This window comes from Amblyomma mixtum, chromosome 7 (genome assembly GCF_055824585.1).
Source record: "Amblyomma mixtum isolate Tamu chromosome 7, ASM5582458v1, whole genome shotgun sequence".
Lineage (NCBI taxonomy): Eukaryota > Metazoa > Arthropoda > Arachnida > Ixodida > Ixodidae > Amblyomma > Amblyomma mixtum.
Window position 1 is genome coordinate 28,476,045 of NC_143018.1, and position 27,001 is coordinate 28,503,045.

At 44.7% G+C, this 27,001-nt stretch overlaps 1 pseudogene; it reads right to left on the reverse strand.

Annotated features, from left to right (window-relative positions):
- Window positions 1-9,014: 9,014 nt before the first annotated feature.
- LOC149335459 (calcium-activated chloride channel regulator 1-like) lies at window positions 9,015-26,391 on the reverse strand (annotated as a pseudogene).
- Between the last annotated feature and the right edge of the window lie 610 nt (window positions 26,392-27,001).

The following is a 27,001-nucleotide window of genomic DNA, read 5'->3' on the forward strand; positions in this document are numbered from 1 at the left end:
GAGTGCCTTTCACCCAGTCCCGTGGCGGCTTGCCGCTCTGCCATCGGCGGAGCAATACGTAGTAATCCATAGAAGCAAACAGTCCGCCCGTATTTTTATTTCTGCGGGCTTATTTTGCGGATGTATCATCTGCGAAGGAAACTATTTATTCACGGAAACCTAAAAACAAAATAAAGCGAAAGCAAAGCCTCCACAGAGCTGGCTGAAAGGCACTCCACGCGTTGGTCGACTCCGCCCACCGTACAGGGAGAATTCAAAAATTAAAGGCGTGAGCCGGACTTTAATTCGACTTAATTAGGGAAATCGGCCACACAGGGCAATAAGTCGAAGTTTCTAAGAATGCTCGAAACGTGTAGATCGAGTTCCCGCGGCAAAAAGACGAGTTCAGATTCCTCTTCAGTGCACCTTTAAGGGCCCGCCTGCACGGAAACGTGTAAAAGCGACTTGACCCCAAAGTTGAATAATCCAAAAAAAAAAAGATTACTTTCTCCCTCCAGTCAGAAGTGCCGTAGGAGCTGCGAAGAGTGCAGCTCCGCACTATGAATGAGCTATTCCCCTACTTTTTTTGTCAAAAAAGATGGTCCAGTGCGAACGTGCGTAGATATGATGCTCCATTACTTCCACTGTTTGAGACGGAGAAACACTAAGTGCCACTTTGTAACAGCGTTTGTCAAACTGCGCGGAAAGGCGCGGTGGGCCATATTACATTTTCTAACGACGTAAAGCTGCTTATGAGACATTGTGCGCAAAAAAAAACATAGTAGAAGGATATTTTTGCGTTTGATTTTCCGTCAGTGTAGTCATAGTATAACCTGCCAACTGATGGATGGCAAAAACCGCCGCTACCTTTGTTCCGAGTTTCTTCGGTGGTTGTAAACCACCTGAAATGCGGGAGACTAAAAACAAAAATAAATGGCTACAGGATGCTTGAAGCCCCACTGCCTGAATGTGTACAGTGTAGACGCTCACTGGCAGCCTCCTTGGGGGGCTGCAAGGGCGTGCCGTTCTCTGAATACGTTGCCGCAGGATTATGCTAAAACGCACCTTGTATTACACGCAGGTAAAGTAGATCGTTTAGAAGTTGATGATGTGCACCGTGCAACGTATCTTGAACGCTCCGAGCAGCTCGAAGAGGGCTTAGGGCGGGAGCGTGATGAGCCATATTTACTATTTTACAGGCTCTGTTCTTTTAGGCAGAACTACCAGTGGTCCCGTGATTGTTGTCCGTCGTGACATCATGGCGCAGAAAGCTCGCATCAGCCATTGTCATCAGACACTTGCCCCTTGAATCATATGACGTCTTATTCTCAGTTCGCCATGCCGCCGCGGTGGCTCAGCGGTTATGGTGCTCGGCTGCTGACCCAAAAGACGCGGGTTCGATCCCGGCCGCGGCGGCTAGAATTTCTTTGGAGGAGAAATTCTAGAGGCCCGTGTACTGTGCGATGTCAGTGCACGTTAAAGAACCCCAGGTGGTCGAAATTTCCGGAGCCCTCCACTACGGCGTCTCTCATAGCCTTAGTCGCTTTGGGACGTTAAACCCCATAAACCAAACCAAACCATCAGTTGGCAATAAATATTTGTGTGACTCATTAATTTTCAGTACGTCGCGTAATCTATTCATTCTTCAATCATGTTGCAGCAGGACTTTAGTTTGAGCTAGTTGGTGAATAGACATGGGAAAAGGAATACAATGGTGCAAGAAAACGACGACCAGAACACGGAAGCATAGCACTTGTCCTGTCATTCATGTGTTCCGTTTTAGGTGCCACGTGATCACTTACACCTGATACAAATGACCATGACTCTATCAGATGTACTCTCAGCTGCAAATAGAAAGCTATCGAGTCAACTTAACCGGAATAAAGGTAGGGAGGTTTTAGGTGAGGTACGCTGACTACGTCAGCTCGGAATATACACTCAGAAGCAACGAGGACACCCACGTGGAAGTGGTAATTTACCGCTATTGTGTTAACTGTTAAACAGCTAGTATTTCAGTGTTCTTCTGTTACTATTACAGTAACCTTATTCGCATTTCATTCGACGCAGAGGTTACACAACCCCCATGACCACATTCCAAAATATGTCGGCCTTAAGAGCTGGCACTGGATCGTATCCCATTAGGTTAACGCTTGCTGCAAACCTGCTACCAACTTAGCGGCTAACAAGCTGTGCAATGAAGTGTATTCAATCTCCATCCTCACCTTTAATTTTTGTTTCATTCTCATCGTACATAACTCCCTCAAAAACTTCTTTTACCCAAGTGGAGTCTACTGAGCAGGAAGAACTCTTATTGTTCAGGCTGAAATCTCAGTTATCAAAATATACATTTCTTTGCACAATTCTTTTATCAGCCATGAGACCTACCTCAGTGAAGATTCTACGGAACTGCGGACATAATAACTATAATTCACGATCAGTGAATGGTTGCCGACTAATTCTGTTCTAAATCACGTTTCGCATTTTCGTTTCCAGGGCGGAATATCGCGGTGTCTAATTTGCTCAATATCGGAGGAGGGCCTCGATGTCACAGTTTACGGGTCGACGCTATGGCTCGAGATATTCATCCTGAAATTATGCTCGCAAAGTCAGCCTGCACCGGAAGCCAACGTGCAACATGCTCCATGCGTATATCCCAATTTTATACTGGCAGTGGGCATGCAACTTTACAATTCAGGGTACGGTGTGCAAACTCCAACAATGCTTGTAGTTTTGTTAGGCAATATTCCTCGTTTTTTTTTATCTGCGCAGGTGAGGATTCTCAAGTGTGTACATTACACACTGATATCCTGCTCATACAATAACGGACCACGGTTGCTATTCTGCTTTATACCATTATTTACAAACTCGGCCGGGAAACAGCGACGCCACCAGCTCCAGTACGCTGTCACGCCGAACAGACTAGCAAGCTTCGTTTTCCTACTAGTTTCTTCATAGACCCCAGTTCCACGTTTGGTTTCGGAATTGGCTCGTTTCGAAAGTATATATAATTCTATCCCGGGCATCGGCAACCACAATGGGGGTCTGGCAGCTTAAAAAACTGGGATCGGCTTTGGCGCTCACGGCTACCTATTTTATGACATTATTTTATGTCCTGAAAACAAAGATTAAATGTCACGTGCCCAATTAACCGTATTCAATTTGCACTTTGTCACGGATAGAATGTCTGCCTTTCTGTATATCTTACCCTCACAAACAGCGCTAATGCAAATTTGACGCCTTTGAAAAGCAAATATGCATCTAACAAAAAAAAAACCAGTATTTTCTCATGCTACAAGATCTGCACCGGTACTTTACACTGACGTCTTGGAAGGGGCCTTACTTTCATTTTCGGGCACTTCACTAAGTTTTCTGGTCGAATCCTTGAAAACTTCGAGACGTCCTCAGACGCACAATAGAAAATATGATTATGGTGCTTGTGTACAGCCCTGCAGGCCAAAAAAAAAAAATTAGAGATCACTGCGAGAACACGGACTGGGAGAATGCGAATAGCACTGACGCCTCCTCGGCACTCGTCCCCTGTTTTTGCCTATTTTTATCATTATCTTTTTTTTGTTAATTTAACTACCGAATTAGCATGATTATCTTATGCGTTAATTAAATATTTATTTATTTACTTTGATTAAACCTTCTTTTATCTCAATAAACCATTTTGGTTTTTCAAATTTGGCGCCGCAATTGCTTTCCCGTTCACTTAATATATCGCCGTCCAGCCTATTCAACCATCCAACGGTTTCTGCTGATAATTAATTGACCAATCTTTTGTTCAGTTAATTATCACTCATCAAATACATTTCAATTCATTTCAAACTTCATTGTCCCTCCTTTGCCTATTTTTGCACTGTTTTGCCTTCCACGGCTGTTTTCCCGTCTACTCACTATGTCGACGTCCGCGCTATTTCGACGTTTGTCGACATTTTTGGTTCTGATTAATTATCTAATCATGCTATCTACATATTTTTTTCGCGCATTATCCTCACATCATCCTTTTTCGATTATAGCCACTCGGTTGACGCTACCTCTTCTGAGAACGTCACAACTGCTGCGGACACGCTTTGCTGACACGTTTTGCGAATACGTTTTGGTGATACGATCCCACCGACATAGGCTAGAAAAGCTATTGCATTAAATTAGGAACTTTCTCTCCACACATCACACTGTCTGGGCGACATTCCGGACGGGTAACAACTTCGCGCCCGTAGATTCCATAAACTCATTAATCAAGTAGAGCCCCGCCGTGGTGGCTCAGTGGTTACGGCGCTCGGCTGCTGACCCGAAAGGCGCGGGTTCGATCCCGGCCGCGGCGGTCGAATGTCTATGGAGGCGAAATTCTAGAGGCCCGTGTACTGTGCGATGTCAGTGCACGATGTCAGTGATGTCAGAACCCCAGGTGGTCGAAATTTCCGGAGCCCTTCACTACGGCGTCCCTCATAGCCTCAGTCGCTTTGGGACGTTAAACCCAATAAACGAAATCAATAACCCAAACCATTAATCATGTAGAAGCACATGTAGCCTGACAGGAACATTTTCTAGGAAAGAGAAAAACCAAGCGGATTCGTAGTTGAAAGCTTGGCATCAGTAGTCATTCTGTGCCAGTGACTTATCGATGCATTGCGTCCGTCATGAGCAATCCGCAATCACATTTAGCCACGGCGGTTTGAAATGAAAACCAGAGTAGGTCAATGCTGAGAGATAGAGGCACGTGTTGGTTATGATGCAAGTGCCACAAGGTCCAGAGATAACCGAAGGTGTCATTGATGAGACCCATTTTTTCCGATGTGGACGGTGGCAGGAAGAGGTTAATTATAACGAAACGAAACGCAGTTGTGAAGCGATTTCATGTCACCGCAAGTGTTATTGAGGGCTACAGAAACAGGAAGGGGCGTTGTTGAATCAGAAAAGGACATTTGAACGCAAAAACAGGAAACCCTGACCAAACGCTATCTGTTGGTAAGGTTATTGGTGTGCTTCGTTCTAATTTCCCTTATTAACAACTCTTTTTGGGCTAGTTGGTGCATACTTGAATGAGAGATAAACTAGCGCCAAACCATGCACACCACAAGAATAGCGCTTGTGTGTCGTCCTTGTTCTTTTCTTGTGGTGTGCTTGGTTTGGCGCTAGTTTTTCTCTAATGCAACTAATTGCCCTTGGCTATCAAATGTTTGCAGCATTTATCCAACTGCACTTTCTTTACACACTTTCGGTGGTTTGCTCCTAAAAGTGAATTCGTATTGTTATCAGTTCAGTACGTCGTACTTTTGCCATGGATTCCAAAGCCCTCTTTTTATTACTTTGCGTGGTGCAGGACTCCCATTCAACCGTAAGTGACAAAAATATTTACTTTTCCTAAGCACATCACCCGTGCGCACAAAGTACTGCCGCTGTGACTGATTTGCATGCGCATCGGTCATAGAAATTTTACTTCCAGGGTAGCTGGGATGACTGTAGGTTAAGAAAGTTCTTGAAAAAAGATTTAAAGGAGTGGCGTTGATGACCAGTGATCGCACTAATCGTTCGAATTTTACCGATGCTTTTCTTAATCATAAAGAAATTTTCACATTGAATAGAGGCAATCAAACACGACTAAAAATATAAGCATAAGACACTCTAAGGACGCGTAAGTCGGGTGCTTCAGTAATCTCATTTAAAGCTGAGCTTACTGCACTAACACGCTGGGCACAGTGTCAAGTACTATTCATCAAAAACTATTTTTTTTATGAAGGACGAAAAAAATGCTCTAAGCAGTTGAGCGAGAAAATATTTTACACTATGATTCATATGAGACTTCTGTAGATGACTTGTTTTCAGTGGAGAAGTTCAAAGCTCGCTGACGTAAAAAAAGTAGTGCCGGTTATTTTCGTCTGTAATTTTGTCCACTTTTGCCCTTCATTTTTTCCGCACCAATTGCTTTCTCCATGAACAGAGTCCTCGGCGGGCATCTGATGTTTCATTCTATCTGCTTTGTATTACTCGCGGGAAAAACACCTTAGCTTTCTGTAAGAAAGGCGCATTGGATAGCGCTATAAACTTTCCTGCGCTCTTCATGTGTTGTCCTTTCATGTCTGGCCACTTTTTCATGGGCTTTTTGATCACAAACAGGTGGCTCCTGAACCCATTTTGGAACCGCGAGGAGTCTAGAGGAAAGAATGAATTATGTCTTTACACACGATGTCATTTCAAAGTCAAATGCAGGTTTCTCAGGTTTCATAAAAATCTGCCTAGGTATTTAAAATTTACGCTGAAAAATTGGCACATTTTCTCAGAGAAAGAAAATTAAAGATACATAAATAAAATGCATGTAGGTTCACCTTTGTGCTCCTAGCTGCATGCTGAAAGCTTGCATGATATATTTCTGACGCCGATGACATTTTTTATGGTGCATGGGCTGCTATGACACATGACACAAGGTATGACACAAGGTATCCTTGTCTACACAAGTAGGGCCAGAGGCACCTTCCCCAAAAGCTTTACCCCAGATAAGCCGAGAAAGAGGCATGATGAAAGCATGTACGTATTGCATCACCGCTGGGGTTTTCGGCGGCACTGGGGCTTGAAGACCGGATCTCCGGCATGGGAGGCGGATATTCAAACTGTTAGACCAATGCTACGCTGCCTAATATCTTCTTTATTGCACCAAATAAACCAATCTGAACAAGCGCTTAGGAGAGGGGTCGGTTTAGAAATATTTCATGGCCTTGTCCGCTGGTAAGCGGAGCAGTAAAGTAGAGAACTGGGAAGACGCGTTGTTTTTAAGAGAGACACCGGCTTATCATTCGGTATGAAGAATACAAAGTACGCGAACAGAACTCCGGTTCTTCGACTTAGAATAGATGTGAATGCTATTGTACATTAAAACGTACGCCGGCCCCAAATAGATCAAAGGTTTCAAAAGTTCCCGAGAGGCGTAAGCGAAAATATCACCTGGTTGCGCGCAGAGTGCTTTCTAGGTAAGAAAGAAAAACTGTCCCTCCAAACACGAGAGTTGTTAAGGCCGAATTTTTGCGATCGGAATTAGAAATGCTCGCTTTACGATTAAATAGGCTTGCCTTTGAAGTTACGGCTGGTATAATCGCGCCGAATTTTCTCTTAACCTTCTCCTGAAAGCAAGCACAACAGGAACTCTAATGGCGGAGGGTTATCTGCCTCGGAGATCGGATATCCTGCGTCAAGTTTCAAAATATTATGCACCGCGCCGGCAGTGAAGCTGCGGTGCAATAATCTTTAACGATGCGCCAACAAACCTAGTTTCCGATGACAACAGGAAGCAGGCAAGGCGGCGCCTAGTTTCGTATCAAATATTTCACCTAATATTGCACACACCGCGGTGCGCGCCGCGTCAATAGATTCATAGCAGAGCGTGTCGATGATAACGATGTGACCGCAATGTCCACAGATTAGGAAAGATATCAGTGGGAGTAGTACTCATTGTTTCTAGCGTGCAAATATAGCTAAGTGGTTTCATGTTGCATCCATTTTGACGAGATAGCAATAAGTGCAAAGCGAGATTTGGGGTTTGGTATAATTTTTTTTTCTTTAGACAAATGTGCCGCCAGGCATATAATTGATCACCTCCAAAGTACTGTTATGGTGATTGTTGCCACGCTGCCTCTATTTGCAATAGTTGCTTGATGTTCGGCTAAAACGAATAGCGGGCTGTTTCTGCAAAGAGAGAGTAGTAGTTAAAAGCAGTTTTTTAATGAAGTTTTATTTTCTCTCGGCCATCATCATGTTATGGCATGTAAACTTGCTAATTTTAAACCGGATTTTGAATGGTATATCTCTGAACTTTACTCTTATGCGCTTTTCAACAATTTTATTTATTTTGCCACCAAATATGACTAATTATGTGCTAGTCGATAACATCTTGCTTGCGTATTTTGATTTTATCATAACGAGAGCATCTTGTTCCGATATGTAAAATAAGAGCTTGCTCAGCGCATTCCCACTTTTTCTGGAAGCTTCCGTCAAAAGAATAGAAGGCTTTCGTTTATACAGTTTGGATTAGTATTAGTGAAATGCTGCGCAGTGAGGGGGTTCGGGATTCCTGCCTCTGCAGAGTAACTACGGGAGCCAGAGAGGTCTTTCCATTCTTTTCTGGTATCAACTTGTATAAAAAACTGCTGCAATTATTCAAGTGCGAAAACGGCAGGCGTTACAGACGGCGAGCGTATATTCTTCTTTGACTTCATTTTCATTTCTCGAGTGGTTACCAGCTACTTAATACAATATATTGAGATGCAAGACATCTTTCTGCCTCGCCCTTTCCAAAAACGACGAACATACCTAACAATTCTTGGCAAAAGTATTTTTGAGCTGGAAACCTTTTATGAACGGAATTTTTTCATATAGTGTAAGATTTCACTTTAACAATCAATATATCCTCATATCACCTGACGGCAATCTTCTATTTTTTTCTGTTAGCGTTTTTGCTATTACTCTTTACGGTTGTGCTCCCTCTCAAGTTCGCCGTGTTCACCGGACTGTGTTCGCCTAAACGGCCCGAGAATAGTAGTGGAAAGAATATCATGTTTGCGAGGAATATACAGAATTGTGTCTTGATCCTCAAGAAGGGAACCGTCTGCGGTGAGACGCTGCTAAGTTAGGCTCAAATGCGGTACTGTCCTTTCACAGTGACATCACAGTAATGTAAAAAGGATTGACAATTATGAATTTCTTCTGCATAGTCCTCCACATAGTGCGCAACCAGCACTTCTTTACATAAACACGAATCTACACGTATAATTGTAATATTTTAGGTGCACACAGTGAGAGAAAACGAAGTGGTTATTTTTTTGCGCCCAAAATGAGGAAATAATGCTCTATCAGTGAGGCTTACGTTTCAGAATTCGCTAGTCTCAGCAATACTCCTTCATCACAGTAACGTGCATTTTATTATTCTCAACGTCAGCCCCAAGAAATTGATGGTCAAGACAGACATTAAACAGCCAGTTCTTGCGCCCTGAGTTTCGCTTGAAGTGATGTTCTCAGTTCTTGTTAACATACCACTGAGAGCTTCGCTATGGAGTCGTCTGCTGCCTCTTCCGAGATCGGCCAACGAGGAGGTCATATATCCGCTTGTTTCTCGAACTCATTTTCATAAGCGTTCCAACCACAATGGCGATGAGCATAACCCCAGCAACACCGCCTATCAAGATCCACATCCACAGTGGCAGAATAGCACCCGACGTCTGCCTGGCCTGGACGCTGTCCGCAGGTGTAGAGACTTCAACAGTGGTGGGAGCAGATGCGGTGGTCGCACTTTCTGTGGTAGTCGACGGTGTTGTGGTCGCCTCAGTAGTGGTCGGCTTCATTGTCGTTGCCGGTGTTGTCGCAGCAACTGTGGTCGTTGCCACGGTGGTCGTCACAGGCGGAGGCGTGTATGACACCGGCACGATTTTTGAGGTCTTAGACTTCAGCCCTGCGCTGTTTGAGACTCGAAAAGCAATGTAGGCGCTCCAGTCGGCGGCACCATCGGCTCGAGGCGTGAAAAGGCACGGGACAGAGACGCGGTGACCACGTGTTTAGTGCCGGATGGGAGAGGGTCGAGACTGCCTTGGACAACGTCGATGTTTGTGATTGCTATTTGTCTCTCAAAATCCGATTTTAGCTTTCCAGGATCTTTGCAAGCCCGAACTTCTATGGATGAAGCTGTAAAAGATAAATAACAACGGCTTATGAATATACAATTAGGTTGTTCCCAATCTGACGACGAAAAACAGTGACCGTGCAACAAGTTGTGCGATTCAAGTTGCTCTTCATCGCCAAACAGGGATGCACTTTGGGAAGTGTATGAAATAAAGCGTATAAATTACAAGCCAGCGGCCACGCCTGCAGTGATGTGCACATTGCATAAAGCAAGTAACCAATCAGAAATAGAATTACTTGGTCTCAAACACTACTGCTTTCTTTGAGTTTCGGCGAATGTTGTTAGAACAATTTTTTTGACAAACATTCATAAAAGAAATGCTTTGAAATCTGATTACACTAATAACGGTAAACGTCTCTCCGATGTGAACGCTCATCGATACTTAAGACTGTGGTTTACCAGGGAGCTCAGCTGTACTAAACACATAGACTGTGTAACTGCTGGTGCTAACTTCAAGCTCTTATTCCTGAGATAGGCTCTAAGACTTTCAACTGCCTCAGTTCGTCTTCTTGCATACATATAAATTATTCTTCCTGCCCTGGTATAAGCTGCCCTTAGTAATGCTGCCCTCTTTTACTGTTTTTCCTTCCCTTCTTTTTTTTTTTGTCACTGTCTCTATTTCTTTTTTTCCACTTTTTTTCTTTTTCTTCAGTGTCTCCACATTTTCGTATATTTATTTTTCATTAATGCTTTCCTTCTGCCCTACTAATTTTTTCTGGTCTTATACCTTTCCTTTCATACTATTTTATTTCAAGTATATTTCCAGCTTCCATTACAGACGTCCTCTTGCAGTATGCACTAGAGGAAATAGCCCGAGAAACGAAAAGTTGTTGCTAGCCCAGAGTTAATTGATATACTTGATAACCTTAATGAAAAACGATGAAGACTCTCCGATATTCACTCACTGATTCAAAATCTTTCTAAATTTAACGATCTCAGGGATTAAGGCAGCAATGCTTCAATCTGTAACTCAATGCTTACCATTTCCAGACGTCAAGTGCGCTCCAGGCCACGTCCACGTCAGAGTCACCAAGAGCGTGTCGTTCTCTCCCAGGCGTGTTACGGTTACGGCGAGGTTCCGGATGTCTCCAGGCGGCACCTGCTCTTCCAGGATTTCTTTCGTCACCTGGAATGACCCTCCTGACGTCACCCTCTGGAAGGGGTCGACTTCTTGCCCACTAGTCGAGGTCCCGTTCTCCTCTTCAACAGTGGTGTTGATGACAGTGAAGTCGTCAGTCGTGTAGTCGTAGTCAGCATCAACATCCGGATCTGCGCAAAATAGTTTGCGGCGCCGGTAAATACCTCCAGAGAAGACGGTGGCGTCCCTCGACACAAAAAAATATTGACCATCTCACCCAATTAATCCTACGAAACATTGTGTACCATGACGCAGCTACTCTCCCAACTGTCTGAAGATAAGTGCAGATATAGAACAGATTCTGCACACCTGAAACGATGCCATGAACTCCATTTTCTCATCAAATCTTTCATCTTGATCTTGGAGTGCTTAGCTTTATTCATCATCGAAGGAATCCAAGAGGGCTTGCGTGGAGGGAGCGCTTTTCACAAAGCCGTGAATTTGACCTCACATAATGTTTTTCTTTTTCACTATCTAGTCATAATAGCGCGATAAAATAAGCGGAAATGGTCTGTGGGTTCGTGCGCATTCGTCAAGAAACAGTTCGGTAAAGCCGTCATACGGTACAGTTCAGCGATTTCTGCATGATTTTAGTTTAATCGTTTGAGCTTTTATTTCAATTACTATACGTCGCGACAGCATGTTGTAAATAGAGAGCAAGGAGTGAGCCTAATGCGATATATGTTGATAAGTGAAACGGAAACTTCAGCCTTTTAAATCATGTCTCCCTCACCTCTTATGATATGTGGTATCATGAATTTAACGCCCAGACGCTGCAGGCGACCTATGGGTGTATGCTGTCGTGGGGGTTCCAGTTTTGTGTCGACCACTTAGATTCATTAAACGCACTGAGGTTCTGTAGCACAGAGGTGGTTTTGCATTTTGCCTCGATTAAAATATGGCCGAAGTGGGTTAGATTCAATCTTGAGACCATGAGTTTAGTAGGGAACGCACCCCTTTTGTGGTAGGAACAGGAACTTAAGCCCTGATAGCTACCTCGTACCCTAAGAACGGTACAGAAGGAAGTCTGCAGTCTTGGACCTTTATTCGTTTGAAGAGGAGACAAGAGTGGGCGCTAGCCTGTACTACAGCAGCGATGGACCTTCAAAACATCGGCCAAAACTAACATGAGGCCGACAAAGATCAAATATTAACCCAATGGCGTCTTTCAGCCGTGTCTAACGACGAAGGAACAAGTATTGAATCGCGCTTCATGGATGTCACTTCAGACCACTGATTAGTTCACCGAAATGACAGTGGTCCGTGCATCTATCTAGATAGCCCGAACAGCACACCGGGAAGTATACTTAGGACATTTACGAATGACCAATAGGGCTCGAAACCGGACCTTTACACGCATGCAAATTCTCGTTAATTCTATTTAACTCGTCATGTCCTTGAAAGCCTTATCAGGCCCTCCAGAGTGCGCCGAATGTCATAAAATCGCAACTAAGAGCACCGTTGGAACGTTTTAGCCAATTGTGTGGACGACTGCACGAGTCGCGAACATCGCAGCATCTGTTTTCACGGGAATAGCATCATTGCAACACAGGTCAGCAAGGTCATTTCTAATAAGCCTCCTGTTATAATGTGCAGCCCAATGCACCAATTTCTTTAGAAACATGCTGTTGAATGGACATAGTATAGCCTTTCCCATGCAGGGCAGGACTTGTTCATCAGCGCTTGTATGGCATTTCGAATTGATGCGAATTGATAAGAACTCACTTGCGGTGGAAGTAAGCAAGACGGTACTGCTGAAGATACTCCCAGAACCGGGCTTCGGATCCGCAAGCCTTGTCTTCTGGTGGCTGGAGACGTGGGCAGCAACGGATTACCTCCCTTTCCCAACGAAGCTGGTGAAGTAGCCACTGTATGTGCCATCGTTGGCCTGGGTGTCTGGATCTACAGTGACAGCGTGCAGGACAGAAGCATCCGCAGAATCCACATAAAAACAAGTAAATAAAAGATTTATGACGCGTCCCGTAAGCGAAGGGGTCGAAAGTCATCGTGACAAACCGCTGCCTTGCCCTATTGGCTCACACCCCGTCTCTAGGAAGCACACCCGGGGTACAGATCGTCTTAGCTAGAGGTATTGTAGTGTCTACTATTCTGCATTCGTTCCCAAACGTCCATCATATTTTCGTCATTTTCATCGCTCTAGAGCTATAGGCGGGCAAGTAAGGTGAGCAGTTAGAGCGGAAATTGATTCATAAATAAGGGAACCGACAAAGCATAGCTGATGGGCGACAAAGAGCGCCATAACCTTTGTGCCTTGACTTATCTGTGGCATTACACTTTTTGATAAAATCTTTGTCTGTACAGAGAGAGAGAAATGAGAGGAAAAGGTGGAGAGGTCGGCCGGTGATAACATAACCCTGGCCTGCTACTCCACAATCCTTGTCTGTGATTCATTTTTCGATATATGAGGTGGCGCACTCAGTTTGTAGGCACACACTTTATGGATTGCAAAAATAGCGCTTCGCAACAACTGGCAAGCTTCTGTTTAGCTCTTAATAGACGTTTGTAGCACACCGGGTACGTACTACCGGAGATGTATAGCGGTTTACTGGACGCCTCTTGCACAATAGCAATGACCCTGTCTGGCCGCACACATGTCACTGTAGGTGCGCGGAAGGCGTCCGGAAAACCGGTATACGTCTCTGGTAGAACGTCTCCGGTATGCTAAAAACGTCTAATGGCGTTAGCAACCCAGATGTACATTTACTTCAAACAATTTTGCGTCTTTCCACTCACAGCATGCCTCTGCTAAATGTGGAAGCGTTGTACGATCGCAACACATAGTTTAAGGGCCCTGTATTTCTATTACTTCAGTGGTATAAAATCCGCTTCCGCTTTAGGAATATAAAAAAACGCGCCGGAGAACTTGGCGCTTTCGCATAATAGATACGAACGGAGATCGGTGATCTAAGTCTTCGGACACGCCTGGGCAATTTCAATAGCCCTATATATAGCTTTATCATACCAGGCAGACCAATCTTAGATCGTCATTGGAAAGCTTTCGGAGTCTTCGCGGTCGGCATTTGCTTCATTTTTTACGGCTGCAATTTGCAACTCACGCTACACCTGTTGCACAACTCCTGTATCGAAGTCTTTATATCTTCAATCCGTAAGCTTAAAAATGATGCAGTTTAGCCACGAGGGGAGAAAAGTACTAGCCGAAAAAAAACGAATTCCTACCCCAACCGTCATCGTTGAGTGAGACCTTAACCTTGTACGGCAGCTTAGTTTTGGTGACCTCTGCGGTGACGTCGGCGTTGAGAACAATCTTCTTGCCCTTCCTGACCTCCGTGAGTATTACCGCTTCATTCGGTTTCCCCAACTTTATACTGGCCATTCGGCAGGATGCCCGAATAGGCTCATCGTTTGGGTCCTTGGCTTGAGACTTGACTTGCCTCCCTACTTGCCTTTAAATGGAGAATTCACTAAACAATCAAATCCGCACGTTATCTACCATCCATATCTAACAGACCCAACAGATACTAATGTAGAAGAATGTATGAATTCAAAATTTAATTATTTTCTGTAACTTATGAATACGCGTCGTTGGTCCGCCCCCTAAACCTTCGGCACACCCTGTCACTTCTCACGCACAGTCACTGCGCCTGTCCTGCTGGATGCTCTGGTTACATGCATTAATGAGCGATCTGGCGTGACATCGCGTGACAACACGCGTGACAAACACAGCGACCAGCATCCCCAATTCAGATTTCCTCGACTGTCGCTGCAATTTGTCTCACCACTCGGCCAAACGTTCGGTCAATATTCGAATAATATCGCGTGCTAAGAGAGGACCAGTGAAAGAACGCGAGCGGGTACAAAATTTCATCGCTCATAGCGCCTCCTTGCCTTAGCCGGTGTGGGTATGGAGATGGTCTTCATATCGCCTTTGTCCTCCTCGCGGCAAGTCTGACACTTTTGTCCGGTGAGGTCAACGAGCCAAGCGGTGACTGGTGCGCTCCTAGGAGAGACGCGTTGAATCACCACCAAGGTGTTGCTTCCCAAGCTCTTCTATAACATAAACTCCTCTTCTAATCTTCCCGTGAAACTCGTGTGGCTGTCCATGATCTGTAATGAAGGAAAAAAATATGTAGGTATAGTGTCTCAAGAGAATGGTACGCAGCGCGTAAGCTTGGTCAGTTTTTTTTTAGACTAGAACAGCGGCTTTTCTCTGCGTCCTGGCAGTGAAAATTCTCAACGAATAATAAAAAGGTGTTTTATAGGATGCAGTACCTGTTTTTCAAGAAATGTACCATCTGCCAAAGTATCGTCGCAAATTGCTACACGGAAGCTACCACTGTTAAGAGCCGGGGTCAATTTGGTGATTGATCAGGCTGCTTTAAGAAGGCTCGCTGAATTCCTCGATGCAAGTACCACGGTCTGTTCGGCGCTTCCGGCAAGTGTACCTGGTTCCTTCCGGTACCCAGCCTTAGACGCGCATACGGTATCGGCTCGGCTTCCCCATCTAACCTAAGACACAATGCTCGAACGAACGCCAGAATCGCAGTGTTTACAGGGAGCTCTAATCTGACTATTGATCACTTCAATTCATTGGCGCATTAGAAGGCCTAATCGTCTAGCGCCTGTCTCCCCGTTCTGTCTCGTTTCTTTTCCTGTTGATAATGCGCAGTAGAATGAACTTAATTGCCTTCTGCGCCACACCAGTTGAACAGTTGACGTCATTCCCATGTCGCACGTTTGCACAGCGTGATGCGGCCAGTGGCTTGTGAAGGCAGTAGTGCGGCATTGTTTTTTGTTTATTCTCATGCCTGTAGTGCTTGGCATATATGATTTAAAGCAACCACTTGAACGCAGGAATCTGGTATAACGACCATCTAATGCTACTTGTAATGTTACACCTAATTGCTACTCCTAGAAATAGCTAACGAGACAAAGCCAAAGTCCCTTGTCGCAAAATCGGCAGCCCTCGTCGTGTGCAAATACTTATTGACCCGTAAAGAAGCAAGGAGTTTTATGCATCTTCTTGCTTCACTAGGTTTTTATATGGGCGCAAAGTGCATATACGTAGCCTTAGAAAACCAGTCGTTCGAGGTTAGGGTCGTTATAAGCTGCAGATGAAAAGAGCTTCGCCTTATACGACCAGGATTAGCTCTAGCGCGGTTTAAAAATGAATGTACTTCAAGCTTGACTACTTCAGGCACACCTTCTGAGGCGAAGCACTCCCCTGTGGGCACTAGCATGAATACCATGCGAAATGTTTACTTACCACAGTCCCCGTTTACAGTCCAATTCAGTATCAGATCTCCGAGTAGATGGGAAGCCACCTACGTAACCTTGTTTTGCGGAGAACGATGTGGTTATCGTGTAATCTTAAGGGAAGATAGCAGTAATGGTCGCATGGTATGCCTCAAGGATTTGTCCTGCACTGGATTTGTCCTGTACTGAATTTTGGAAGTTAAGTGCGCTGCGTCCATAATTTTTTTTTCTTTTTTTTTCGAGGATATACCAGAGGCAAGATTCACCGTCATTCGCGTTAAACCAATCAGCGCACAACCTTTTTCGATATAGGTGTCACAACTTCAGATCGGGGGGCGAAAAACTTTTTAATGCAGATTTCTCAGTAATAAATGAGTCTTTGGCAGTGTGACATGCTTCGATATAGCTAGCCAGAAAGAGCCATCTTGCGTGAAGTTGTCCTCAGCCGAAGCGTGCAAAGCACCCACCTCCAACGCTGTTTGGAGGGCACAGCCAATGCAAGTGCTGCCACGGGCCTGGAGCTTTCCAATTGCATCCACCAGTCCCTGTCTTGTATTGACATTCGCGGGCATCAGGGCGTGGTGCACCTTGGCTCTTGAGCTGAACGTGACGATAGCCAGACGCCTTGATCCGTCCGGTATGTCTCCGATGTACCGGGTAGCAGCCTTCTTGAGAAATACCAGCCGCTTGTGGTCCTACGGCGAGCAAATAAAGTTGAGGTGTGTGATAGGCGCCTTGAAGTGAGCCGCAAGAATCAGCGCTCGTGAATGCCTTTTGTGTGCCTTCTTCTGTCCCTTGTTAGTTTTTTGCGCTAACTTCTTCAACAAGTGTTTATCACCCCGAGATATCTTTAATTTATTCCGCATCCAACGCGCAAGTGCCCTCCGCGGTACAGCTTGGCCAGTACAAGGACCAGCTGTGTCCCTCTGAGGACCGCAGTCCAAATAAAATGAGTTCGTTGAACGCCAGAGACGACATTGGAAAGGTATGGCGATGAGTATACACGACAGCCAGCAGCTTACAACCATCGTCTGGTAATGAGTCGCCGCAAAGCATTTTAAAAACCACAAGACGTTCATCGCGTCTGCGGAATGAGAAATATAAATTCCACAGGAACAGGTAAGTTAGTGTCATTTCATTAGCTTCTACAATGGTTACCAGACGCAGTGTCCCAGTGAGTGTAGTATTGTTTTTGTTTTTTTGCGAACTACATTGTTCGTCGAGAGGCTGGGCGTTAGCTTCGTACCTTTGGTCCACACCCATTTTAAATCGTTTTACACTAATATTTTCGTGGTACTGCCCACATTTGCAAGCTTCAGGAAGTCTACGCAATTAGCGTATGCGGCCCTTTTTTTCCGATAGGATCCTCGTGCCGTCTTTTTATGTTGGCAGCGGCAGAAAAGCTTTTTCCCGTGCTTTTCTTTCGAAGCTATGAGAAACTGGTAACCCGCATCCCTATAAGGGACGCGCCTGAGGGGGAGGGGGGGGGGGGGACCTGCTGCAGTTTTTGATACCGTACCACAATTAAAAACGAAAAAGTTTACTCGAGTTCACCGTAGAATACAAACAGATTAACCGAAGGTCATTTAAGGCAGTCTAATAGACGGTTAATTGCCCTGGTTGCTGGCGAAGGCTAATTAAATATAGGTCATTCACATACACATCCTGACGTCGGCATGATTCAGCTTATGATGCGGACAGCTTTTGAAGAATGCTAGCTTTTATTGCTTCCGGTGAGGAAATACAGCGTAAGCCAATATAATTTTCCAGCTGATATCTTTTATGACCCAAATCTGCAGTTTCTAATTGCCTGAGATAAAACCTTGGATCAGGGCTTCCGCTGACTGCTACTCATCGTAAACGCCCTATCGAGCCTCAATTTGCTCGCTAAAGATACTTCGACACTACTGCGAGAGACGACTTTGAAGATATCAAACAGCATTGAGGAAAACAGCCCGATGCCGCGAAACAGACACTGTCGACTTTTACCTTCATACTGCCTGAGACGTCGAGGACGAGCACGATTCGTTGAGGCAGAACTTTATTTATTTATTTATTTACATATACTGCAGCCCCGATGGGGCTATTGCAGGAGTGGGGGGAAGAAGAAAAAGAAAAAAAAAGGCAGAGAGCGACAACATATTCAGAACTGAACACCATTAAAATACAGAACAGAAATGCAACAGACTAATCACAGATTTTCAACAACATTAAAAAATAGGTTTGGTTCCAGGGAGCGTATATCACCGGGTAAAGAATTCCATCGTTCGATAACACGAGGAAAAAAACTAAACTTGAACATATCAGTGCGCGCGTGAATGGGTGTTACATTCAATGGGTGGTAGCTCCTTGTAGATGAAGATGCTGAAAAATGCAAATACTCAGACAGTGAAGCAAAGCGGGATGAATTAACAATACCATGAAAATATTTTAAACACTCATTGTCGCGGCGGGTACAAAGGAGGGAAAGGCCTATGGCAGGAAGAGTGGATGAAGGTGAAAAAATTTCTGTCATTTCTTTTTCTGCTGAGTCTTTCTGCTGAGTGCTTTTTCTGCTGAGTCATTTCTTACTGCTGAGTCTCCTCAAAAGACACCTTAATGCGCTTGGACATGTCGGACCGTGGAACCCTGCAATTGTGGGCAGAGGCAACTGGGGGCGGGGCATTCAATAATTTGACACGACGTTGGACTGCTTGCTTGGAATGGAGCTCAATAGGAGAATAAGGTACGTAGATGATGTCTTCCAAAAAATCTGTGAAATTTATTTCCAGAGCTTTCTTTTTTTTACTAAAAGCGTGTTAGAGGATACGGAGAATTGCAGTGTGTTGCGAGAGGCAAGCTGCCTCGTATTCCTTCACGTGTTTCACCCTCCAGACTTTTCAACACTGGCTTAACACGCGTTTCTACTACGCTCACACAGGAACTATTCCTATTTCCCGGCTCTGCGTTCAGAGATTGATGGTTTGGTTTGGTTTATGGCGTTTAACATCCCGAAGCGACTCAGGCTATGAGAGACGCCGTAGTGGTGGGCTCCGGAAATTTCGACCACCTGGGGTTCTTTAACGTGCACTGACATCGCACACTACACGGGCCTCTAGAATTTCTCCTCCATAGAAATTCGTCCGCCGCGGCCGGGATCGCAACCGCGTCTTTCGGGTCAGTAGCCGAGCACCATAACCACTGAGCCACCACGGCGGGCGTTCAGAGAATGAGGAGAAGACATTTGTCAATGAGACACCCTGACTAACAACTTATCAGGTGTTCTGCAAAAAGTAAGACATAAACTCACTTTTTGTAGTCTTCGTTTTCGCTGATGACGTCCCACGTGGACTTTCTTTGGCAGTTCCTATTTTGCTTGTTCGGAGCGAACGAGTTATGAAGGCGGATTCCTATTGTGGAGTCACAAAACTGACTGATCTGCAGGCGTATTGTGACATTTTGGCAGGCATACGGAGCAATGCGAATGCATATGGCTTCTTTGACCCATATGAGATATGTTACTTTTAGCATAGGGCAGAATTACATGCGACTGTAACTGATCACAGGAATATTTATGGAAATTTTATTTACCTTCTTGTGGGCTAATACAAATGCATCTTGGACCATCTCTATTTCACGATCATTTGAAAGCTACATCGGTCGGGATAGGAGCATGTGTGTTTCATACTTTTGTTGTTTGAGGGCATTCTGGATTTTGCTTTTTATTTTATGAACCCTATTTTATAGAACGAGTGCCAGAAAACAGCTATAATTTTTTTTTTGCTTTGCCGGGCTTATTTGTTTTTTACGTGCCGGTGTTGTGCGAGTCATTTTTACTTCTAGGGCGCTGGCATTATAAATAGCTTTTAGCCATTAACACGTTTTGGCGGGCTAGTTGGTCAAGCATCTTGATTAAACAGCGCGGACGAAGACGAGCACAAAAGACAAGAAAACGGACGACACAGCGCTGACTAACAACTGACTAACAACTGACTAGCGCTGACTAACAGTTGTTAGTCAGCGCAGTGTCGTCCGTTTTCTTGTCTTTTTTTGCTCGTCTTCGTTCGCGCTGTTTATTCAAGAAGCTTTTAGCCAATAAATTTCGATTAAGCATGCTGTGCTTCTTAGCCTCTCTACACACAGTTTCAATATCAGTTTGCTCGTAAGTAAAACTTATCAACAACTTTTGATGCGAAGATCATCATTAAAATTGTAAGGAAATCAGCCCGACGTGTAAGCACAGTTCATTACAGGCAAACGTTTATTTTGCTGCGACGCAAGAGAGAAACATGTAGACTTTTTCGATCGACAAATGATACGAGGGCGTTAAGCGAAAACGGCAGACAATTACCGTATTCCCAAGGCAGTCCCTATATACACCTACGCTGAACACGTAAATCCTAGAGCGGCACCGATGCTGCTACCAGCATCTGTGTCGTCCTTTATGCTGATCTCTTATGTGATGTCGTGCTTTAGTACAATGCTAAACGATGATCAACTATTCCATTTCCCGACCATTTCCTGTTGAACTAGCCATCGCTTCTTCTATCGACCTCCCCGAAAAAGGCTACGTTGGTATTCCAGCACTGCCGGGTGGTCAGAAACATGGCTGCGTGTTCAAAATTATTCGAACAGAGTGTGATAGTTTATCACGCATTTAAAATTGAACATCGAAAAAAGATATTGTCGCATGCATACAGTCCCACGTGTTCTTAACTAATCACAGCAGATTCCTTTCGGAAATAAGTTGCGACGGATGTGTTCGGCAAAGTCACTTAGGTGTCGCGCAAGGGTCGAAACTTACAAGAGAATGAATATCTTCACTTACATTGCTCTGGTAAGGCATGAACATGATGGATGACTCGACGGGGTTTTTACTTGGCACAATAACCTGCAGCGTGCAGTTTCTTAAAAACTGGCAGTTCTCCTTCATCATGCACTTTTCACCGGTTTTCGACGTAGCCTTGAAGCGAATTGCCTTAGAGCCCGAATTCAACCGGACCTGAAGGCATAACGAAAGGACAAACAAACAAACAAACAAACAAACAAACAAACAAACAAACAAACAAACAAACAAACACGCGAGATCTTTAGAGCAAGCGACTAGGTTCTCAAATCGAGGTCTACACAACTGTCTTGTGGATTCTTCGACGGTAGTAGCAGGGCTATCATCGTAGATTGCTATATTCGGGTGTAAGTTCTTTTGTCATAGAGAATATGTTTAAGCATAAGGGCAATAAACAGGGCTAAGACACGGGACAAGAGGTGAGATGACATACGACTTGGCTAGTGGGGCCGTAATTCTTTTAAGACTTACCGTTGTTAATGAGATGATATTCTGAAGCGCTAAAGTGAGGTATTGAATGAAAAGTGAGTGAACCTTCAGAAATTTGTTATGCTGTTACAGAGAATTCATATTGAGAGATAGAATGGCTTGATCAAAATAACAACAGTGTAAAATAAAAAGAAACACAACAAGAAGTGTACAACGCAAATTCTGCGCAGTAAAAAATGCTTCCGCAAACACTTATCCAACCAGCGAGCACCAACTGCTTCGTTCTTTGGCAGGTGAGTTGCACAATAAACGCATAAAAAAAAACTAAGGCACCAGTTTAATCCATCGAAGGAAGCTTAATCGCTTCATGGTGCCATTCTGCCACCTCTCCTTAGCTGCAGTCGAGTAATCTTGTTAACTTCGCAGGGGAAGGGGGGTGAATGCCCGTGTCTCAGGAAGAACACTGCGCACGGCGTTTTGCGATGGTGAACTGCGGAAAGGATTACTACCAAGACTCCCTTTACATTACGAAACCAAGCAGATGGACGTCCGTCCAAGATATTCACTTTCAGGAGCTTTATAGCTATAATTATGCGATTGTTTGTGGCATATGGGGTTTAAAAAATGGTCACTACGCTTACTCCGACCACCCCACAAAATTTAAAGAGTTGTTTTTTTTAGTTAATAATGAATCGCCGGTTCCATATTGAGGACTCATACTTAGTGCGTTCGCTCAAAAGCATTACGTCCAGAAGCGGCACACAGGCTATAAGGGACGCCGTAGGGGATGTGGGGGCGGGGGGGCTTTCGCTTAATTTTGACCATATTGGATTCTTTAACCTGCGCTCACATCGCACAACACGCGGGTGCTCCCCCACTTCACCTCGGCCGCGGCGGCCGCGTCAGGAATTGATTACAAGATCTTGGCATCAGCATCCAAACATCAAAGCCACTGTGCGGTGGGTGTACAAATGTGTGTGGGAAATTTTTGCACAGGCAGAACTTCGATTTCTTTCTCGAATAAATACAGACTACATATTCTGGCGCCGAAGTACACTATTGTTGTTATTGAAATTTTTTGGTCCATTCGTCCATTCAACAGATCCTTTAGGCTGCTGGAGATTTTGGATTTTTCTGACCTGGGACGAAACCAATAAATAATGAATCAGATCCGTTAGTCCAACCACACTAGACCTGGTAGTTATCTAAAGAGAAAATAGTACGCTCCCGGGAAGTCGGAATGGTGTGGTCATGTCTTCATGAAGAGTGTACAGTACAGAGCTGCAGATTGCTTGTTCTGCGAGATATTCACAACAGTTTGGCCTCTGCTGCCGTAAATGTATCTTACTTCCATTTCTTGGAGTCTTTTAGCCGCCTGGTTGTATGCCAGGCGTTGTCTAAAATCTACATTTTGTTTCCAGGCTTAAATAACCACTTAAACCCGAACTTAAACTCTCAGCTGCCGTCGGCCATTGCTTATGCTTGAAAAAGCACCTTATACAGCGTGTGCAAACGCGCTTGTTGATATTTAATCTTCATTCACAGCACGAATAAATGGTGCACCAGGTGTACAGCTCCGTGTACGTGTGTCATTTTTCTGCTTTTCAATTATTTTTCTTTTCCCTGGCGTTCTCTTAGCATTGTTATGGCAAAAGTGATTTTCCCCCACTCTTTTAATGGTGTTCACCTTGTTGTCGACGCAGTAGGTGAGGGGGAAGGTGTCGTCATCCTGGCTGCCGTACTCGTCGAACACGCCGTACCGGTAGTAGACCCACTCATGTACGAACGCGTAAGCTGTCGGAATGAAATGGCGAAGAAATGACCGACTGAGGTGAGGCGTGCTTTCCGCATCTTCTAGTCGGAATTTTGCTCTGAACTTTCAGTTGCTGTTCTGGTGGGGATTGCGAGCAACTTTTCGTAACGGTCTAGCGGACGTAGATGCGAGGACCTTAAGTTGATATAGCTCGGGTGTGCAACGAGGTGAAAAAATAGGGAAAAAGAAAGACACTACTGTGGGGAACTGTTGAAGGAGGGGGTTAGTGTTACCCACCACATTAGTTTTATGAGCTATAACCAAAAGTTTTCTCCGAAGCCATTGTGCAGTATTGTCTCCAATCGTGCCGAGTCAGCCTTTGCAGCACTTTTGATGCACCACTTGGAAGAGCAATCCCTTAACTGCGAGACAACAGCGGGAAAAAATACTTTTTCGAAGTGAAGATGTTACCAAAGCATTTTTCAGCGAAAAGAGCCTGCTAATGAGAATGCTTAATGCAGCGTCCGCAACCTCTTTTTTTTTTGCTGTTTCCTTTCGAGACGTTGTGTATTGTTTCTTGACTTTCCAGCTCGGGCACGAACGACTGGGTACTTCGGTCACAAACAAAAAAATAGAAAGTAACTAACTGATTAAGCCTCGTAGCGGACTGTAGAAATAATCAGCTTGTAGCAGTACGATTGAACATTCACGTATTTTGTTTGCGGCCAATCACGAATTGCTGCCTTCTATGTAGAAGACGCACAAACAAAGCTGTCGGCTTGCAGAAAGGACAGTTTTGAATCTCGATTTAAACGACGGCGTACCTGGACTGACATACGAGGGGAGTTCAATAAAGATTTCCCCTGACCCACTTGCTGTGGACGGAGAGCAACGAAACTTTGCAGATTTATTAGTCCATCTCTACATAGGTGCCACCCAGGGACATACACTTCTCACGTCTTTTTATGCAACTGTAAACACCTCGCTTGTAGAAGTCGACAGGTTGCTCCAAAAGCCATGTTGTGACTTCAGAAATCAGAGTCTCATCATCTGGAAAATGCTTGCCCTTCAAATATGACTTCACTGTTGGAAAGAGGTGGAAATACGATGGTGCGAGGTCGGGTGAATAAGGCGGATGCGGTAGAACTTGAAAGCCACAGCCGCGTACTTCTATCTGGGCAACGTGTGAGTTCTGAAATGGGGCGTGGTCTTGCAGAAGGCGGACAACTTTGGTGAGCATGCAACTTCTCTTGTTTTTTATAGCCTCCCGCAATTTCCGCAGCAGTGAAGCATAGTATGTCCCCGTAATCGTGGCACCCTTTGCTAGGAAATCCATCAAGACTACTCAGTGGTGGTCCCAAAAGGCTGTGAGCATGCCCTTGCGTGCCGAGGGCTGGGCGCGTGCCTTCTTTGGAGGCGGTGAGGCCAAGTGCTTCCATTGCATCGACTAGACTTTAGACTCCGGGTCATAGTGATGGGCTCAGCTTTCATCCTGTGTAATCAGTCTGTTGAAAAAGTCTTCCTGGTTTTCATGGAATATGGTCAAAATAGCCTGGGAGCATTCGACTCGTTCCTGCTCTTGGAAAGGCGTGAGCAACCGGGGAACCCAGTGAGCGTATACCTTACGCAGATGAAGATGGTCCTAAATAATTTTTTCCACGGACCCCACACTACACTTGACATTTTCGACTAGGTATCCAACGGTTACGGGGCAATTTTCTAAAATGGCGGCCTCCACTTGCTGGGTCGTGTGTTCATCGATAGCGGAGTGGGGACGTCCTGCAATCGGAGCCGTTTCCACCGAAATCCGACCACATTTGAATTGACGATTCCAGTTATTCACTACATCATATGATGGGGAATCCTCCCCATAAACCTATTTTATCTCATCGAACGCCCCCTTGGAGTGTGGCCTTTCAAGTACAGGAACTTCATGACTGCTCTGTATCCCACTGCATCCATTATTACACCTCACACCACTTCAGCACCAATAAAAGAAACACCGTTATTACTTGAGAGTTGCACATTGGCACGTGACTTATAGTGACTTGAGTCATTACATATGCGCAGTTTCAGAATCCTCCAATAAATAGAAGTGAGCCAGGGGAAATCTTTATTGAACACCCCTCGTACTTGGCTGTAGTGGATGCATTGAACTCCACGAGGAATGCAGGCGGGATCTGTATGAAATCTCCCGGCTGACTGCAGGGCCTCGACTGCATCGTGAAGGGCCGGTATTCGTGAGCTGATGCGGGGAGTTCGATGCGGACATCGCTCCTGTCGAAAGAGCTCCCAGACACGGGTCTGGCATTGCTCCTCTTTGGCCACGTGTTCGGATAGTGGATGGTCACGTGCTTGAAGTAGACCCGACCATTGGTGGCCTGGTGCAAGAAGAAGACTGGAGCAGCTCCTGTGTACAGAGACTCGCTGTTTACACCTTTCACTTAGCTATTTCCTTCTGTTGTCCTGTGCATTGAAAGGAATGCTGACGTGGGTTCCTTACACGCCATTTGACATATTTCTTAGGCAATCCAACACTGCATCACAAACAAAGTGCAAGCCTAAATAGCTGCGGCCTAAATAGCTTACCGAGATGGCGCCGTGATATTCACGGGATTAGTACTGAAAACAACAGGTATCTTTCTTCTCATAGTTTCGCAAATGTAACTTGTATATAAAGGCGTACTTGGCGTATATGGCGCAAGGCGTATTTCCTACTCCGGTAGTACAATGCCAAAAACCTTTATCAGTACGAAATGATAAAAATTTATGAACTCTTGCACTCCTGCGTTGCGGTACGTACCGCACTGAAGGAGAGGCGACATCGAAGCTTTTAATCTTGTCACTCATTTTAAAGTCGGACTGGATTGAATTCAGTGCATAATTCATCACGAATGACAAAAAATTTACTGTAAGCTTTATCCTGCCATCCACTAACATTAACCTTGACGGACCGCCTAATGTCTTCGCTCGCACAAAATTGTAAGAAAGATACCAGACGGCTGGCGCAGCACAGGCCAGCTGAGGCCTCCTTGCGTCTATTGTGCCAAATTAGTTCGCTGTGATTCACAGCACCAGAACGCAAACGTGAGCTAACTTCTACACACATCAGTATCTGTTCATCCGCGAACGGCACACCATCCCGCACGCATTTAAAGAACAGAAAGTGTAAAGAGAATAGAAATTGATTTCCTTTCACGTACTTTGATGTTCGTCACGATGGATTCATTGTAGGCGACGTCCTTGTGGATGGAGATCAAAAGATCCTTGTAACCACCGTCTGTAGTGTCGATCTCCAGCGACGTTGCCTTCGTGAGTAGCAACAGGAGCGTGGTCGCTACGGTCAACCGGCCAACCATTTTTCCTTGCACTCTGCGGCAAGATACAAGACAGATATGAAGTTGTACTAAAGAACCAGCATGAGGATGGTTTCCCTGCAGACCATACAACATGTACCATTCGTTGCTACTGCAATATACATCATAGTTGAGCTTTGGTCTATATGAACCAAGGCAATATAGGAGTGGAAGGCTGCCAGCGCGTGAGGATATCTGATGGGATGTTTCACTTCACCTCAATGTGCAGTTTACACCTGGGAAGGAGCGCGTGGATGAAAATACATGACCAGGCATTATGCAGTCTGACCATTTCTATAAAAGCTCCATACATGAAAAAACAAGGAGTAAGTGAATGCGTCATTTAATTATTCAATCAATCGATCAGTTAGTGAACTAATGCTTGTTCAGTTTACCCAAAAATAACTAGTTCTTGTGAGTAAATAACGGAGTGCGGAATTAAAAATAGCAAAAACAAAAGACAAAACTAACTACATCCAAGGTTGGATATAGACAATCACTATGACCTTTGTACGCTTCAATCTGACCTCGATATTTACTCAATGCATTGCAAAGCTTGGCTATTATACGTTATATATCAGAAACCGCAAATCTTTGGGTGCGAGTCGAGCTACTAATAATT